This window comes from Manis javanica, chromosome 15 (assembly GCF_040802235.1).
Source record: "Manis javanica isolate MJ-LG chromosome 15, MJ_LKY, whole genome shotgun sequence".
NCBI lineage: Eukaryota > Metazoa > Chordata > Mammalia > Pholidota > Manidae > Manis > Manis javanica.
In genome coordinates this window covers 10612028-10629502 of record NC_133170.1, presented here as the reverse complement: position 1 = coordinate 10629502, position 17475 = coordinate 10612028, and the positions used below count along the sequence as shown (strand labels likewise).

Genomic DNA, 17475 nt, shown 5'->3' with positions numbered 1-17475 from the left:
ATCAAGTACAAAAATCAAACGAATATTCATATTTGACCTGATTGTTTATAGGTCATAATGCATGATCAAAACCGAAAGTTTCTGTGATGACTGCCCTTGTACTGTTCACCATGTAAGAATTTATTCACTATGTAAGAATTTGTTCACCATGTAAGAACTTGTTCGTTATGCTTCAGAAGATTGGAGACTGACGAGAATTAGGCTTGAGATGGATTAATGATTGTACATTGAGCGTTGACCCCCCATACTGAATTTTATTGTTGTTAACAACCATTTGATCAATAAATATGAGAGATGCCCTCTCAAACAAAAAATAAATAAATAAAGCACTTAGCACAATGCCAGGCACAATTATTAACTGTTTTTCTAAGAATAAAGTAAAAATGTATACATTATTTCCTCATCTAACTCTTGTATAAAAGCTCTTTTTAAAGAAAGCATTGGCTGCTGTGGTTTGTAATTTAAAATGGAAAGTTTACCTGGATGTGAGAAGTTCATGGACTTAGGGGGTTTGATGCTATTACATACAGACCTCTGGTTTACACTCTTAACTTCTCAGGACAATGACTCAGATCACTGTCATCCAACCTCCCTGGCTGGTTCTACAAAACGACTTAGCTCTCGGTGCCCAACTTATAGGGAACAGATGTTAAAGTGAAAAAATAACATCATAACAATTTCCCCTAATTAGCACCTTTGTGAGTAAACTGAACAAGAAGACCGAGCCATCCTAGAAACTAAATTACCCTCTTGTCTGTGGGCGAAACTTCCAGCTTAGCGGATGAGTCACTAGTGAGCAGAGGTAACTTCTGCGTGTCTCTTCTGTGAATAAATGGAGCCTTTAGTCTTTCAGGCTATAAATCTGGCCATTTTTAAGAGCACTTTAATCCATCTCCACTTTTGAAAAGCCCATGTTTTTTGTACTGTTTTTTTTCTTTCCCTTCATAAACACAAAGTGAGATAACTGTATTTTTTCACACTATGATGGGTAAGAAATTCTGCTATCTCTTATGAGCTCCTATCAAGGGCAGAATAAAAATATTACCAAATTAAGAGATAACAAGGTAACCTTTAAGGCAAAAAGGACAAAGGGATGGGAGGAGGGAGAAAACCTTATTTTATCACAAGGAGTTCCAGTAAAAATCTGATATCAAATGGTGACATTTGTTGTTCTAACATGAAATCCAACATACATTTGAGAATATTTTCTCCTGACTTAACATTCAGCATCCCCTGATAGGACTAATTTTAATATCATGAGAAAAAACTCCAGCATTTCAGCTACTAAATTTTCATACTATAATGTCTATATGATTCAGTTCCATGTCAGTTTGAAGTCCAGAAGCCCAAAATAAATGTATCATTATCACTGACTTGCAGCATTTTTCTCTCTTTACAAAGATGAATTCAATCTTGAAATAAATTTATTCTAATCCAACTAGAAATACACAGCCACGATCACAGATTCTGAGGACTGAAAGGAAACTTAAAGGGGTCCTCCAGTCAAAGCCAGACCACTTTCAGAGCCCACCAGATGCAGGAGTTTCAAAGCTAGTCTTAGGATTCTCCAAGGGAAGAAATTTTATAATGCCTCCCAATAACATCTTATTCAGCTTTGACTATACAAGGTGTAACTACACAGTAATGAAACATATTTCCATAAACCATTCTTGAAATATCTTCCATTTCATATTTGTATGCTACAAAGGGAATTTCTCACGTCATCAGAACAACATTTTACTTTTTGTGTAATTTTATACAAGTTCTTAGGATGAAATTTTCATGATTCATTATCTTTTATTTAGCTTATTTCTTCCTATTTTCTTTTTTCTTCAGTGCATTTTAACAGATGATACAATCTTTACTAAAATTACTTATTTTGCACTAAGGGATTGATCATCAAACTGCCTTTATGATGATATTTGATCATAGATAATACTGCTGTCTATGATGTCCTATAAAAGACTCATGTTCACTGTCTGATGTAACAAAACAACAACAACAAAATGCACACATGTAAGTGATCAGTCCAAAGTCATGGATAACTGAAATATTTTTGCTGCAAAAACATTAACTAAATCAGTCCTTTTAGAAATTAAGTACATATGCGAGTTTATGAAAGTCTATCCATTTTTATAGCTTATAAGATGAACACTCCCTTTTCAAACAGGCTCATAAATATTTTTGCTTCATAAAGAATGTTCTCTTCCTAAGTTTCTTTCATATGCTCCTAAAGAGCAATATGTTTTGTTTAGCAAGTATTTATTAATACCCACTATCTACCAGACACTGTGTTCAAAGAAGGGATGCAAAGATGAGTAAAACCAGGTGCATACCTGGTGGAAACTGCAGTCTTGCAGGAACCACCAGGACATACACATCATTTCCATATAAGTGCCATGAGGAAAGCTTCTGCTGGAGGATTAAAGGCCAGAGGCATGTGAATTCCGAGAAGACTTCCTGGAAGAGCTGTTTTTACTAACAAAATTTCTAACTTAATTTTTAAGAAAACAGTCTGTATGACAGAAGTTTAAAAGATATTCAGAGTTTATGGCAGAGAACCTGGGAGGGCACATATTAGAGGATGGGAGTGAGGAAGAGGAAAAGGATTAATCAACTGCGTCACTGCCAAAGGGGAAAGATGTCCCCTTTAAAATGCTTAAGCAGAGTTGGTGAACATTCACAGGTCTGCTTCTGAGATTCTGACTCCAGTTCCAGTGTGTGGGTTTTCTTCTCCACACCAAGTAATTCTCTGACACCAGCTGGGTGTCCTACAATTCAATTCCATTCTGACACTATCTACCTGGAGATAGCGTCAGATCCCACAGATTAAGGGCACTGCCCCCCACACCACCACTTCAGATGCCAATCACAAGCCCAGGTTGCTGCCTGTGCTTCTGACCACCCGGCATGGATGGGAGGCTCCCTAACCTCCTCCTCAAGTCTGATGAATCTGCTGAAGCAACTCACAAAACTCAGAAAAAATTTACTACGTTTAAGCTGCCATGCTCTGTCTGAGCATGCCACTCTCCCCAAGCCTCCATGTATTCACCAACCTGGGAGCTCCCTGAACACTTCCTGTTGAGTTTTTATGGAGGCTTCATTACATAGGCGTGATTGAGTAAATGACTGGCCACTGGTTGTAGCACTCAAATCTCCAGCCCCTCTCCGGAACCTCCTGGAAGGTTCGGGGAGGGGGATGGGGGGTTGGGTGGGGCACTGGTGGGAGTGGGTGGGACTGAAAGTTCCAACCCTCTGATCATCTGGTTGGTTTCCCGGCAACCAACCTCCATCCTTAGGTGCTATTCAAAAGTCACTTAGCAAACATAAAACTCGTGTATTTGAAAGGTGTTTGTTATGAATATCAAGACATCTTTATCACTCTTACAACTTAGGAAATTCCAAGGATTTTAGCAGCTCTGTGCCAGAAATGGGACAAAGACCAAATAAATATTTCTTATTACAAATTATAGTGTCACAATCCACACCCAGATCTTCGAACATGATCCATAATAATAAAACAGGCATAGGAGTCAAAAGATAGTGGCATGTTAGGATTTTATTCAGTCATTAATAACTATCCAGTCCATTATCATCATATCATAGGAAAATGTCTCCTAGGAAGGCCACTCAGGTTTTCAGGCTTCCATTCCATCCTGCCAGCTTCCAAAAACAGGAGTACTGTCAGCAATACAGAGCTTCACCCATTCAAACAGCTGGTATCATCAAACTAAGAGTCATATCAACTATTGCTCAGAGCCAATGTAATAAAGGATTTCCCTCATTACATAACCCACTTATCCACTCCTTTACCCAGAGCTGTTTTCCCCTCTCTCCATTTACATGCAAACTTTTCCACCTTTGGGAAGGGGCACTGGGCTCAGTCACCGTACTGAATGAGTCTAGATTACAAGCAGCAATACTAGCCTAGCAAGTTCCTCCTCCCCTACCCACACCCATCAGATAGGGAATATGGTTACACAGATGCGGAACCAGGAGCTCTCTTCACAACCAGGCTGTATGATCGCATTCACAGATAATTCCAATTTTGCTAGATGGCGTAAAGGCACACCCTGCCCCACAACCTTTTAGGAATTCTGATACACAGGTTAAAAATAATAGTGAGTTTCTTGTTTAGGAATCATCCCTGTTTCTAGCCCTTACAGTTCCACCCCTGGTCCTATGACCACTGCATCAACTCTACGTACTGTTTATTCCAAACCAGACTGCATTATTATCACTTGGACAGCTTTAAACAGACAAGCATATCTCTGAACACACATCAGATCTTGCTATTGGGCATTTCTCTGGAGTGTAGAAGTTTCCAAGCCCCAGACAAAGGCATACAGACAAGGACTGGTTTGGAAGATGACTCCTTTCATGGTTAATCAAGCCATCTTTAACACACAAGACCTCTTCTCTCTCCCTGTTTTCTATATGTTTCTGTTCAGGTGAAGTTTGTATTAAAAAGGAAAGTATTTTAACCCATTTTTTAATTTTTCTGTATCCAGAATAATTGAGGAAAAACAGGTTAGTGACCCTGATTCTTTCTATTGTAACTGAAGTGCTACTATGTGTTACCAAAAAAATTAAGATTCTTTGGAAAACCCCATGACCATAAAATTTTACATGCCTTCTTTACTATTCAATGTGTTTTATTTCATAAAGTATTTAAAACATATTTAATCAAATCATATCATGAAATATTTGTTCCAATTACAATCAATCCTCATCTATAAGTTGTTCGATACTTTCTACCTCCAAGTAACAAAAACTGAAATTTACTTAAACTTATAATTACAACAAATTTAGATGTCAACTTAAAAATGACTGAAAAGGTACACAGTTTTTAAATGATTATTATTTATTATTCCTTCACTGGGCAAGGGAGCAAAGTGTGGCATTGGAGAGGCATGCGCGGACTGAACAGAAGCAAACAAACGTTCTTCCAGAATACCCAGAAGTAAAGAAGAGAAAAAAGAATCCCTAGACGAAGTAGTCTATATATAGAATTATATATTTCTATATAATAGTTATTATGTAACAGATGAAGTAGCCCCATAAATGGGTGAAAAAAAAGTTTGCAAAAAAGGGACTCCAGAAAACAATACTTTTAAAGCATTGTGGTCTTCTTTGAAAAAAATTATGTGTGTATATATATATTATATATGAATGTTGACTTTTGTCATTTCACTGAAGATTGTAGAAAAAAAAAAAATGAAAGCCTCTGATTTCTGTGAATCATCACTGCTCCATAGCCAAGAGTATATATCTCTTTGCTTTATTTTCTCAACTGTACCCAAAAGTTAGCTTTTCTTAGATCCTGTGATCTAAGTGTACTTGATGTAAGCTCTACTATGGAGTCATACCATATAGTAAATGTCTGTATTATTAATACTATCAAAGCAATAAATGTGTTCCTGACATAGGCTAAACCTGGATATTAAGAAGGCAGCCCAACATAGCCTGTAAGAGTTCACATTGGCAGAACGCGTCAAATTGTTTTTTGTAAAAGCCTCTACTGTTAACAACCCTCTTTTTCTACTTTAGGAATTCCAGATGTTACGCTCTCCTAAAAATCAAAATAATATGGGAATAAAGTTCTTCCAGCATTACAGATGACGTGCACCTGGCCCTGTAGTAGTGGCAGCCATCTACATCGATTGTTCCAAAAATACTCTCAGTAGAAGTAACACTAGTTTTAGCAACTTGGTGATTATATTTAGCCAGGTTGGAAGTGCAGGGCAAATAAAATTTCCTTGATCAAGAAAAGTGAAAATGTGTGCTTTTTCATCAAAAAGCTAGCCATCTCCATGGCAGCACTTTGTTGAAATAACTATAGATATTGCCTTTTTTTGGCATAAAGAGTGTAAAGAATGGCAAGAAATAAACTTCCTCTTTTAGTGGAAAGAAGCTACTCTTATCATGTTTCTAGAAATGGGAGGAATAACCTGTCCTGGCCCTTCAACCATTTCCTTGCTTAGGGAAACTTTTTAAAAAATTCTTTTCTTTTGCAAATATGTTCAGTACTATTGATTTAGCTGCTGCTTCTTACATTCAAAGCATGAAATCAAATCATTACTTGCAGGGAAATGAGAAACTTAGAAAATGATTCCTGTTAAAATACTAAAAAAAGAAAGAAAGCCAAAGGGTTCACATTTTAGAACACAAGGGAAAGGGACCAAAAATGATGAAAGATTTTGATGATGAAAGGAGCTTTGCATGTTCGGTGCAGAAGACACTTCAGTGACAAGGCAGGGGGGGAGCCGCCTTCGGTGCTGCCCAGTCTTCAGCGGTGCGATGTAGGCTAACGGATCTGAGAATGCGCTCTGCACGGGCGCCCTCCAGGCCTCCTCGGACCCACTTCTGCCGCTCCAACAGCCTCTGCAGGGTGGGAGCAGGTAAGGACTCTACTCCCTCCCTCCCTCATCTGTTTCCTTTGCTTTTTCTCTTTGTCTCCCTCCCTTCTTGGTAGCACCCACCTGCCTGGTGCCCTGTGTTCTTTACAATCCCACGTCTGCCCAGTTATAACTGCCCCACTTTATTGAGGAGCCTCAATCTGTTCTATGCGTAAACAAAAAACATCTTATTTCTTCCAATAACTGCCTGTAAATATTTCTGTGGGAGCTCCCCTATTCCCCCTTACTGATGAACTCCCCTAAAGACATTTTGAGCCACTTTAACTTACTAGAACAGTCTAATTCTTTAAGAAATAGTCCATTCATTTTGAAACGTCAAGTTGCTGGATTCAACCGTCCTTCCTTCACTGAGAGTGTGTGTGATGGGGGCGGGGCGGGTCTGAGGGGCACGCGTTCTGCCCTGCGTTCTGCCCTGCCCCGGCAGGCCTCCCCTCTCCTCTTGGAGGTGCTGGCTGCCCCTCCTAGCGCGTGAGAACAGGAAGGGATGGGGCCCGCGGCAAGGCTGCAGTTCCCTCCGCGGTACTTGCTAGTTCTCAGACCCAGAACAACAAACTTAATTGCCGCGTCTGTGTCAGGGAACCCAACGCTAGTCTGGAAAACACATAGGGCTGTTTGTCGGGCCAGCCTTCCCACTGCAAGCTTCCCAAATTTGGGAAGAGAGCTCCGGCCAGACCACTCGCCCACTGCTAGCTGCTACCCCTGGCCTTCAGGCCCACTGCCTCTTGCTTCAGAGAACTTCTCTTCCAGAAAATGGCCTAGTCCCGTCCCATGTCCTTGTCACCCCAACCAGAGGGAGCTCCACTGTGCCTGTGCAGCCCGCTGTCCCAGCCTGTCTCTGTCCTGACCCTTCTCTGCATCTGGCGCTCAGCAGGTCCAACGGCCTCACATTTCAAACAAGAGCGTCTTGTGTCTGACTGTGGGGGTGACCAGGGAAGAAGAGCTCAGGCATCCTTCCCCTACCACCTCCAAACCTCATTGCATCCCCAAAACTTCCCTGGCGGTCACCTTAGGATCTCTCTTCCTTGTTTTGGGAGGTGATAATGAGTGCATGTGGAAAGCACCTTTTTAGAAGTAGCATTTTATCTCCTAACTTTCCCCCATGTTAAGGTGGAGGCATTAGCTGGGGAGGGAAGGCAGGGAAGCTGGCTGGTTATGGGGCCAGTTCTCAGCACTCCTGGCACCTCTCACTACACCCTGGGGCAAGGTAGCTGGCCCACCTGCAGGTGTCATGCTAAATGGAGAAGGTGAGGTACTTGGTGTCTTTAATCCTGCAATAGCACAGTAACAAACATAACCCCATTTCATATCCGGCTGTGTGTGGACTGATCTAGATGTGTCACCGATTCAGTATCCTCACTTTCAGTCCACTTGAAATAGAGTCCTGGGCTCCTGCTCCTGACTCACTGGACCCTCTGCCCTCCTGACTGGTTAGGAAGCTTGCTGGTCCTCATCAGCCCCAGAAAAGCACCTGGTACATGGAACATTTCTTCATGTAATCACAAGATAAGGGTCAAAACTTCTCATTAACTCGGTTGTCTAATAACACAGAAACACACAAAAACCAAGTGAGGGGCAGAGACCAAGGAGCAGGATGTCTGCTACAAGCTCAGCAATGCCTTTCATTTCCCCACAGACCTCAGCGTCCCAGCTCACCTCTCCTGGCAACAACCTCCTCTGTGTACCCATTCTAGGCTAGCAATCAGAGTATTCTGTAATTACTACCAGTTCACCCCAACCCTGAGAAAAAGAACATATTAGATTCCCTGGGTTTATGGTTCCTTCTATACTTATCTAAAAAGGCCTCTGCTTTTCCCCAGGTGATAGATTCCTTTTGATGGACTGTCTCAGATTATCCAAATCTCATCACCTCAAGGCAGAAGTCCACAGGCGAGGTTTAAGCAGCACATTCTAGTTGCACCAGAGTTTACTGTGTGGAACTATCACTATTACAGAAACTAAAATGTACGTGCTGATGCAGGGCCAACCTATGGCAAATTGCAGGGAACTGGCCAAAGCTCTATGCCTTGGGAACCATAAAACTGGAAGCCGGGATAGCACCTGAAATGGTATCTGTTGGAGGAAAAGCAGTAACTGAGTGGGAGGTGGGAGAAAAGCACAAATATCTTGAACACATAACCAATGCGTAATTTCTAACAGTATCTACACCAAGGAAAAGAGTAAAACTTCCTGTTTCCTGAGACCCACTCTCCAGGGGTCAGTCTATGACTTCTCTTCCCTGCAATATTTATAATAACATTGCCCTTAGTGGTTTTATGGCCAAGATTCTGTCTGCTTCAAAATGTGGACGGAGTAAGGGAAATGGACAAAGAGACAGATTTGTGTGGAAGTGACTTCAAAACTCTGAAACTAATGGAGCTGTGATAAATGAGCTTCTAAGTGGATATGACTCTAGAAATATTTTTCAACTCTTTGAATTTGCAGGTGAGAAATTTCTTTTTTTCTATGGCCACAGATATGCAAATGGAAATGAAAGTAAACTTCGGAACATGTCTCTCTCTTCTCTAGAGTTGTGTCATGAGTGATGAGTAAGGGAGAAACAGAACTGCCTAGGAAACCCCTTGACTGGTCACACCTTTCTAAACCCCAATACCGTATCATCCTCAATGACATTCTCAGGTACGAAATACACTGATAGTTGTAGCTTTGATTTCTTTATTTACCTGTCTTGATAACAAACTTCGATTGTTGTAAATCATTGTTTTATACAGTGATAATCTCTAATTTGGCTTCCTGGTGGCCTAAAAGAATTCATCTATCTTTTCTCAATTGAGAGTGTCAATAACTTCTTGAAAGTAAGTTGCCCTTCGTAAGGATATTTAGAGATGGGGACAAAAAATAACCATCTTATTTCCTAGGAATTTAAAGAACAACTTTGGGCAACTCACTTTGCCTTCCTGATTCTAATTTCATCAATCCTATAATGCGGATGATAATGATACCGCCTGTAACCCAGAAGGACTGTTATAATAACTGCCATGGAAGACTTTATAAACCATCAAATCTGAGATAGATGTTAGCTACCTACAGAAAGGCTCTGCACTCATCCACCTTGCAGGTATTTTAATTGAGAATGACTGCCAACTAGGTGTGGGTTTCCAAATATGTAATTATGTACAGATTGCCACAAGTTTATCAGGATCATTGCTGAGCACTGCCCTGAAAGCACTGCTGTGTATGAAAGCACTTGGCACATTTTAACTAAGTTAACAACGCTCCAGCTTCACAGGGTCCTGTGAGTCTCGGCCCTTTGGCTACTGCTCACCACGAGTGAAGAGGACTCAGACCGCAGGAGGCCTGTGGGGATCAGCCAGCCTGCTCCAGGCACACCGCGCGGTCCCTCCTCCCGCGAAGCGGAAAGTAAAAACATCACCAAACTGCTCCATGGAGCCCTGACCGCTGCGGGCACAGTGCTAACAGCTTTCTGAACACTTCTCACTTAATGCTCATGACAACCCTATGAAGTGAGTATTGTTTACCCCATTTTTGAGATGGAAAAATTCTTATTTTCTACTAAGAAAAAAGCCAGACTGGAACTCTTGATCAATGTGGTCATAGCCAGTAGATGGGGGTTGTCCTCCAAGGCAGATATAAAGTAACACCAACGGATCAGTTTATCAGGCCTGCGGACAGAAGTTTCGCCCACATGAGCTTTGCCTCTTTTCACACCTATGACTAGGAGAGAAAGATGAGAAAGCAGAAAGCAGGTCCATTACGCTCAGTGAAATCAGCCAGGCAGAGAAAGGCAAGACCATATGATTTCAATTATTTGTGGAATATAAAAACAAAACAAACAGAATGAACAGTAGACTCAGAGACACGGAGAAGTGACTGGTGGTTATCATGGGGGAGGAACTGGGGTGGGTGGGTGGGAAGGGTGAGGGGGATAAAGGGGCACAAGGATCTCAATCATGATATAAACTGGTCACAGGGATGGTAGTACAGCACGGAGACTACAATCAATGATTCTGCAACATCTTCTTTGTTGGCAGATAGTAACTGTGCTTGTGGGCATAAGGATCTAATAATATGGGTAACTGTTGAACTACTGTGTTGTATATTTGAAACCAATATAAGACTGTGTATCAACAGTACTTCAATTAAAAAAAAAAACAGAAAGCAGGTCATTTTTCTGTTCTAGATCAAGTTTTTAAAGTATCTGATCAGGAGGTATTTCACAGTCCCGTTCTAAACGGAAGATGGGACAACCTTTCAGATTTAGTTTGCTTTACCTCCTTAACCCTGAGATGTATCTAAATGGCAGCTGCCTCATCGATGTAAACAGCACATACTCTCCCAAACACGTGAGTGCATTAGCAGCTAAACCCGCATACCCGGCAACCTCTTGAAAATCTGCCTCATGTTAGTGAAGGTTTTTTTCCTTCTGCAACACCTCAGTCTCAACTTCCTGCCATGTATTTTTATTTTTACATTTTTTCCCAATAAATGAAAAGAATTCCAATGAATGATTGACAGCTGAGGCAAATCTTAACTTGTCTGAAGTGATTTCCCTGCACAGGGCAGCTGGAGAACCTGACTTCAGTACTTATGGAGCTTAATCCTGTACCAGATCATACACAATTAATTCCAGAGCATCATTCATTCCAGGCTGTCGGAGATGAACACACAGAGGCCTCATCATATTCCTGTGCCCAATAAAATAGAATGTATGCTAATAAACAAATGTGATATAAGATGAAGACACAGGATCATGGAAATTTAGAATGAACACTTAGACGTGGTTTGTTTATTCCACCACTCAGCCAGGAGTCCCACTTGCCTAGACATTAACAGATAACACATTTATCTATTACTGTGTGATAAACTGCCACAAACTAGCAACTTGAAACAATTCTCATTTATTATCTCACAGCTCTATAGCTGAGAAGTCTGGTGGTCTTGGCTGGGTCCTCTACTTAGAGTCCCACAAAGCCAAGGTCAAAATGTCAACTGGTCTGAGCTCTCATCTGGAGACTGCAAAGGCATCTGTTCCCAGTACATTCAGACTGTTTGCAGAACAGCTCCTTGTTACTGCAGGACTGGGGCCCCCATCTCCTTGCTGGCTGCCAGCCCAAGAATGCTCTCAGTTTCTAGAGACCACCCACATTCCCATCATGTGGCCCCTCCATCTTCCAGCCAACAAGAGCACATGAAATCCTTGTGCCTTGAATCTCTCTGATTTTCTCTTCTGCCACTAGCAGAAGAAAGCTCTGTTTTGATGGTCCATGCAGTTAGATTAGATGTACCTGTATATCTCCCTTTGAAAGGTTAACTCTGCCATACGATCCAACACCTTCACAGGTTCCAGGGATTTGACAGCATGGAATTGTGGGAGACCATTTTTAGAAAACTGCCTACCACACTTAGCAAGTAGAATTAATAAAAATATTGCTAGGCTTGTCATATCCTCAAAAGATCAAGCTATTGTAAGTATAGGTAGAAAATGTTAGAAATAACATCGACAATCATGTCTATACTTCTGGACATGGAAGTTTCAAAGCTTAAAGTTAGACTGAAACAATATACTGTTAATAAAGAAGTACCTTGAAGAAACCAAGCAATGCTCTTGGAAGAAAATAGCAACAGTCCTTTAGCAACCAATTTTCCTTAATATGTTATTTTTAGAAAACATGTTAAAATATACAACCTTGCCTTATGAAAAATAAGAGGCCATAACTGTCCTGCTAAGCCCACACCTTTAATTCGGCAACCCCACAATGTCCTCTCCTTCATTCACAGCTAAGTCTTGAAACGAGCCTTGATTCATCTTGTACTGCATCTCAGGACCTGTCCCTCTGGTTCAGGAGTCCTAGGCACAACCGCTGGGTACCGCCCTCTGTCACCCACTGGGCTCTCGTGGAGCTAACTGCATAGCTCTGCCCTCACCAGGTCTGCACAGCTTCCGGGAACTCAGTGAACAGTTCGGCAAGAGCTCCCTCTGCCGAGCTGGGGGACCCCTGTGATTGACCTCTCTCGGCATCACACCATCAGCCAAAGAAAACTGCCCCGTGATCAAAGAGTAACTGCTCCTTCCCTGTCTAAACTTGTACCTCTTGAATTCCCTCTGCTGGCCACCCCATTTTTACGCACGTTGTTCTTCCATTGACAAGTGATCAAAATATATCACTTATTACTTATTTTATTTAGTTGCTTAGTTAAAAATGACCTGTACTTCCTTTATGTTTGGGTCAACACGACCTCTCTCAGATTAGGCACCTTTGCAGGTAGGCAAGAAGGTACCAGTAATATGATTTATGCAGTAATTGCTCAGGATGATTATATACATGGTCTGAAAAGTTATGGGCAGATGTCACCAATTTAATGACCATATATCACCCAAATGCTAAAACCTATGAGGTTAAAATGAGCCCAGGTTTATAAATGGTAAAATGCCAGCCACATCTTTGGAAGGTGAGAGGTCAGTAGAAGTTAGGAATTTCGAGTGTAACTGGAATAAAAGTTGCTCCTGGCTAGCTTCCTGGTAAGTACATTTCCTGGTTGCTGTAAGCTCCAGCCCATCTCAGAGGCCAATTTCAGGAAGTTGAGTGTTTTTTTTTTCTGGTTATTAAGCATATACTTTTATTTTGGTTTTGATTAATAATTAATATATTCATGCAAGTAAAATAAAGTCTTCTCCCTTAGTCACTGCATTCAATTTTTAAAAACCTGTTGACCTTGGCTTCCTAAGCTGAAATGCAAGCCTTGTGAAATTCCATGCTTTTCATTTTCAATTGGGGAACTTTTATCAAAGCAGAAAGCTTTGTTTCAAAAATAAATATGAATAATCTAAACATAAATATACTTATATTAATTTTTAAAAATAAAAAATATTCTAAATATTCTTGGCTAAAGGCTGAAAATTGTTGTTATTATCATTTAAAATATTTTGTTTCTTTTCCCTCTATGTTATTAGATAAGTTGTATTTTATTCTAGATAATGAAAATGAAGTAGCATGATAGTTGAGGGAATCATTTCCTGATATTTCCAAGATTATGACAATCAACTTGGGTAGCAAGCATGTGGAAGCCCTTGGGGGCAAGAAAAAGGGTTTCATTCACCAGTGATGTTATCACCAGACCTTTGCCCTGGACTCACCTGCAAAATTCCTGTCAGGTCTTTTTCCTGCCTACTGGATCCAAAATAAAGCTTTGTAGCCAAAATATTTAGTGACAGATGGCTCATTTCATTGCCATAATGTCACCCTTTGGGTTTCTAAGGGGATGATTCCAGGGATAGAAAGCAGGATAAACACAAGAATGGACTTAGAACTGAACATAAGCAGGGTTTCTCCAGTCACTGATAGAATAAGGAACTTCTAAATTCTTTGCATCTAACGTGAGTGGTCCCTCATCTCTCTGTCTATGGTAATTAGTGCACAGATAAGGCATTTCTGACCGTGACAAGCTTGATGACTTGAAGCCTGCTCCTCGATTTCCTCATAATTAAAAGGGGCATCATAATAGAACTTACCAAAGGCAACAAAAGCAAACAATAGTGGGGCTGCTCCAAACTGAAAGTTGCTACACAGCTAAGGACACATCAGCAAAATGAAAAGGCAGCCTACTGAATGGGAGAAGATATTTGCAAATCATGTATCTGTAAGGAGTTAACACCCAAAATATATAAAAACTCATACAAGTCAAAAAAAAGAAAAATAATCCAATTAAAAGCTGCGCAGAGAATCTGAAAGATATTTTTCCAAATAAGACAAACAGATGGCCTACAGACACATGAAAAGGTGTTCAGTATCACTCACCATCAGAGAGATGCCAATCAAACCCATAATGAGATATCACCTCACACCTGTTAGAATGGCTACTAGCAAAGAGACAAGAAATAACCAGTGTTGGCAAGGACGTGGAGAAAAGGGAGCCCTTGTGCCCTGGAATTCCCTTGGTGGAAATGTAAACTGGTGCAGCTACTATGGAACACAGTATGGAATTTCCTCAAAAATTTTAAAATAGAACGACCATATGATCCAGCAATTCTACTTCTGGATATTTATCTGAGGGAAACAGAATCACTGTCTCAAAAACTTATCTGCACCCCCATGTTCATTGCAATATTATAATAGCCAAGATATGGAAATAACCTGTGTCCATCAACAGATAAATGGATAGAAAATGTAAGATACACACACACACACACACACACAAACATAATATTATTCAGCCATAAAAAGAATGAAATCCTACCACTTGTGACAACATAGATAAACCTTGAGGGTCCTTGAGAGTTAAAAAATCTTGACCTCCAAATGGGTTTAGTCACTGTATATCACTGAATTTCTAATCTCCTTTTCTCAAGGTTCTTTCCAAACTGAAAACCACACCAGGATAATCTAGAACAGACAGACAAACAGAAAACCAAGCTCACAGATAGAGAACAGATCTGTGGTTGCCAGAGGCTATGGGGTGGGCGGTAGGGGTGGGTTAGGGGGTGAGCAAAATGGGTGAAGGTGGTCAAAGGATACCAACTTCCAGGTATAAGATAAAAAAGTCCTGGGGATGTAATGTACAGCAGAGTTAACAATACTATATTATATATTTGAAAGTTGCTAAGAGAGAAGATATTAAAAGTTCTAGTTTTAAGAAAAATAACTATATGTGTGATGACGGATGTTAACTAAACTTATTGTGGCGATCATTTCATAGTATATACATATATCAAGTCACGTTGTACACCTTAAAACTAATGCAATGTTAAACATCAATTTTATATCTCAACAAAAAAGAAAGAATTTCCCCATTAGAAAAAACAGTACTTAATTTCTAGGATTCTTGTGGGGTCTAGTTCACATACGAAAAGGATTTAACTAAGAAAGAGCTCAGCTTTAGGCTAAGCACTCAAAAAACTGTAACTAACATTTTCCTCCCACCATTTGATTAATGTAGTTTTGCATTAAAGAACAGTGTGTACTGGAACATAAAGCAAGATGCACAACATAGTAAATCTAATGGAAATAATATTTTGTGAAAACTCTTAATTCATATGGGACTTAGACTAAATTAAACTAATGCCAGCATTTAGTTGTGTAATTACAGAATCAGGAGATTCCTCCCACTAAAACAGGCCTCAAAAGACAATTGTTTGCTTCACAGTTGAGGCCTCTAAAGCTAAGGGAGATTGTGACTTACTCCCAGTCATAACTAAGAAGCTCCCTTAATACAATTTCTCACATTGCTCTTTAAAATTGGTTCTAAATTTCATTTTTTAGTCGCTTCCTTCTTGGAGAAAATGTATGAACTGTGTCCATCACATGCATTCACAAAGTTATGATTCATGATGGCCCTGGGATGGTTGGTTGCTTTTCCTGACTCAGCAGAGCTTGATCTGTACCCTAGAGGTCCGCGTGCGTCACTGCTTCCCAGTCTGCCTGAGCATCACTGCTTCACCTTTTGGCACCTGCATCAGCACAGCTTTACCACCATTACCCACACGTCCTCGGCTCCGTGCCTTTGCCTGGGTCTGCACTCCCACGACATCACCCATCGGTTCCTAAAGAAGGCCACGAAGGGGTGACGGTGCTTCCCATAGAGTTTTCTAGATCTCGACCTTCCTATGGGCTTAGTTACTGTGTATCACCGAATTCCTGATTTCCTTTCTCCAAGATTCTTTCCAAACTGAAAAACACACCAAGATAATCAGATTCAAGTTTTCTAAAACAGCTTCACAAGCCTTCTCTTTAATTAAGGTTAATTTGGGGTTAATGCCATTTATAGTTAAACATTGGGTGTCAGACTCTTTACGCATATGCCTTTTGATTATTATGGTAACTGTCTGTGCTAATAGGTGCTATTATCCCTATTCTGTAGATGGAGAAACCAGGAACTGGGGAGTTTAAGTAACTTCCCCAAGAGCCGACAGTAAGTGGTTGCCTTTCTCACTAAGCCAAGATGCCAGAGAGGGTCCCTGGAAGGGCATACAGTTGTTCTCAAACATTAGTACACATAAAAGTTATGTTACATGCTTATTAAAAGTGTATCCTATCCTCCAAATTCCAGGCTCCATCCCCCAGATTCTGATTCTTGGGTGGACCCAGGCTCTGCCTTTCAACACGCCCCCTGGGAGAATCTGAGGCAGGCCACCTGGGCAGCACACGCAGCCTAGGAGAGACACAGCCTGCCTGTGCTCCCAGCTATGTACCCACTTTGTACTAAGCACCACACTTCCCGCTTTTATTCTCCTTAATGCCATAAATTAACCAAGTGTTGAGGTTCACTTTCATAACAAAACTTAAGCTGAATGGCGTTTTCCGGAATTCAGGTTTTGTTTAGAGGCACCTATAGTCTGGGAATCAATGGGACTGCTTTCTCTGTCTCTTTCCTTTACTGACTTCTTCAACATCACTTGATAAAATAACTTGGCCTCACTGTGTCTCATTCTTCTCTGTAAATGGAATGTGAGAATTCATGTCCCCCACTGACCACAGAAGACTTCTAACGAGGAAAACAGTGACCACGGGAGAAGCAAGGAGGGCGGCAGGAGACTGGCCTGAGTCCTTCAGAGTCAATGACTCATCCAAGTGAGGCATGATTTTACCACGGCTACCATTTACTTGCCAGCACATGGGTCTTTACGCACTTTCCATCAGTTTGTGAGACTGCAGTGCAGTACCTCTGACTGTACAGGGATCTTCACTCATGGAAGAACTATTCTAAGTCAATGCCCCGCATTCTCTTTGTGTGTGACGTGGGAATACAGGCGTAACTGGCCGTGTTGTGCTTCCTTCCGTTGCGCTGCACACATACTGCATGTTCTACAAATGGAAGGTTTGTGGCCACCCTGTGCCAAGCAAGCCTGTCAGCACCATTTTTCCAACTTGCTCACTTCATGTCTCTGTGTCACATTTTGGTGATTCTCACAAATATTTCGTATTTATCATTATTATTATTTTATTCTGGTGATCTGTGATCAGTGATTAGGACTTATCAAAAGCTCAGAATAGGGTTAGCGTTTTTTAGCAATAAATATTTTTAATTAGTATGTATATTGCTGTTTTAGACATAATGCTATTGCACACATAGGGGACTAAAG

At 40.8% G+C, this 17475-nt stretch overlaps 1 protein-coding gene across 5 annotated transcripts in view; it reads right to left on the bottom strand.

The window, feature by feature from the left end:
- LMNTD1 (lamin tail domain containing 1) overlaps positions 1 to 17475 on the bottom strand; it is a 317264-nt gene that overhangs the window by 218766 nt on the left and 81023 nt on the right. The gene's annotated exons all lie outside the window — the stretch shown is intronic.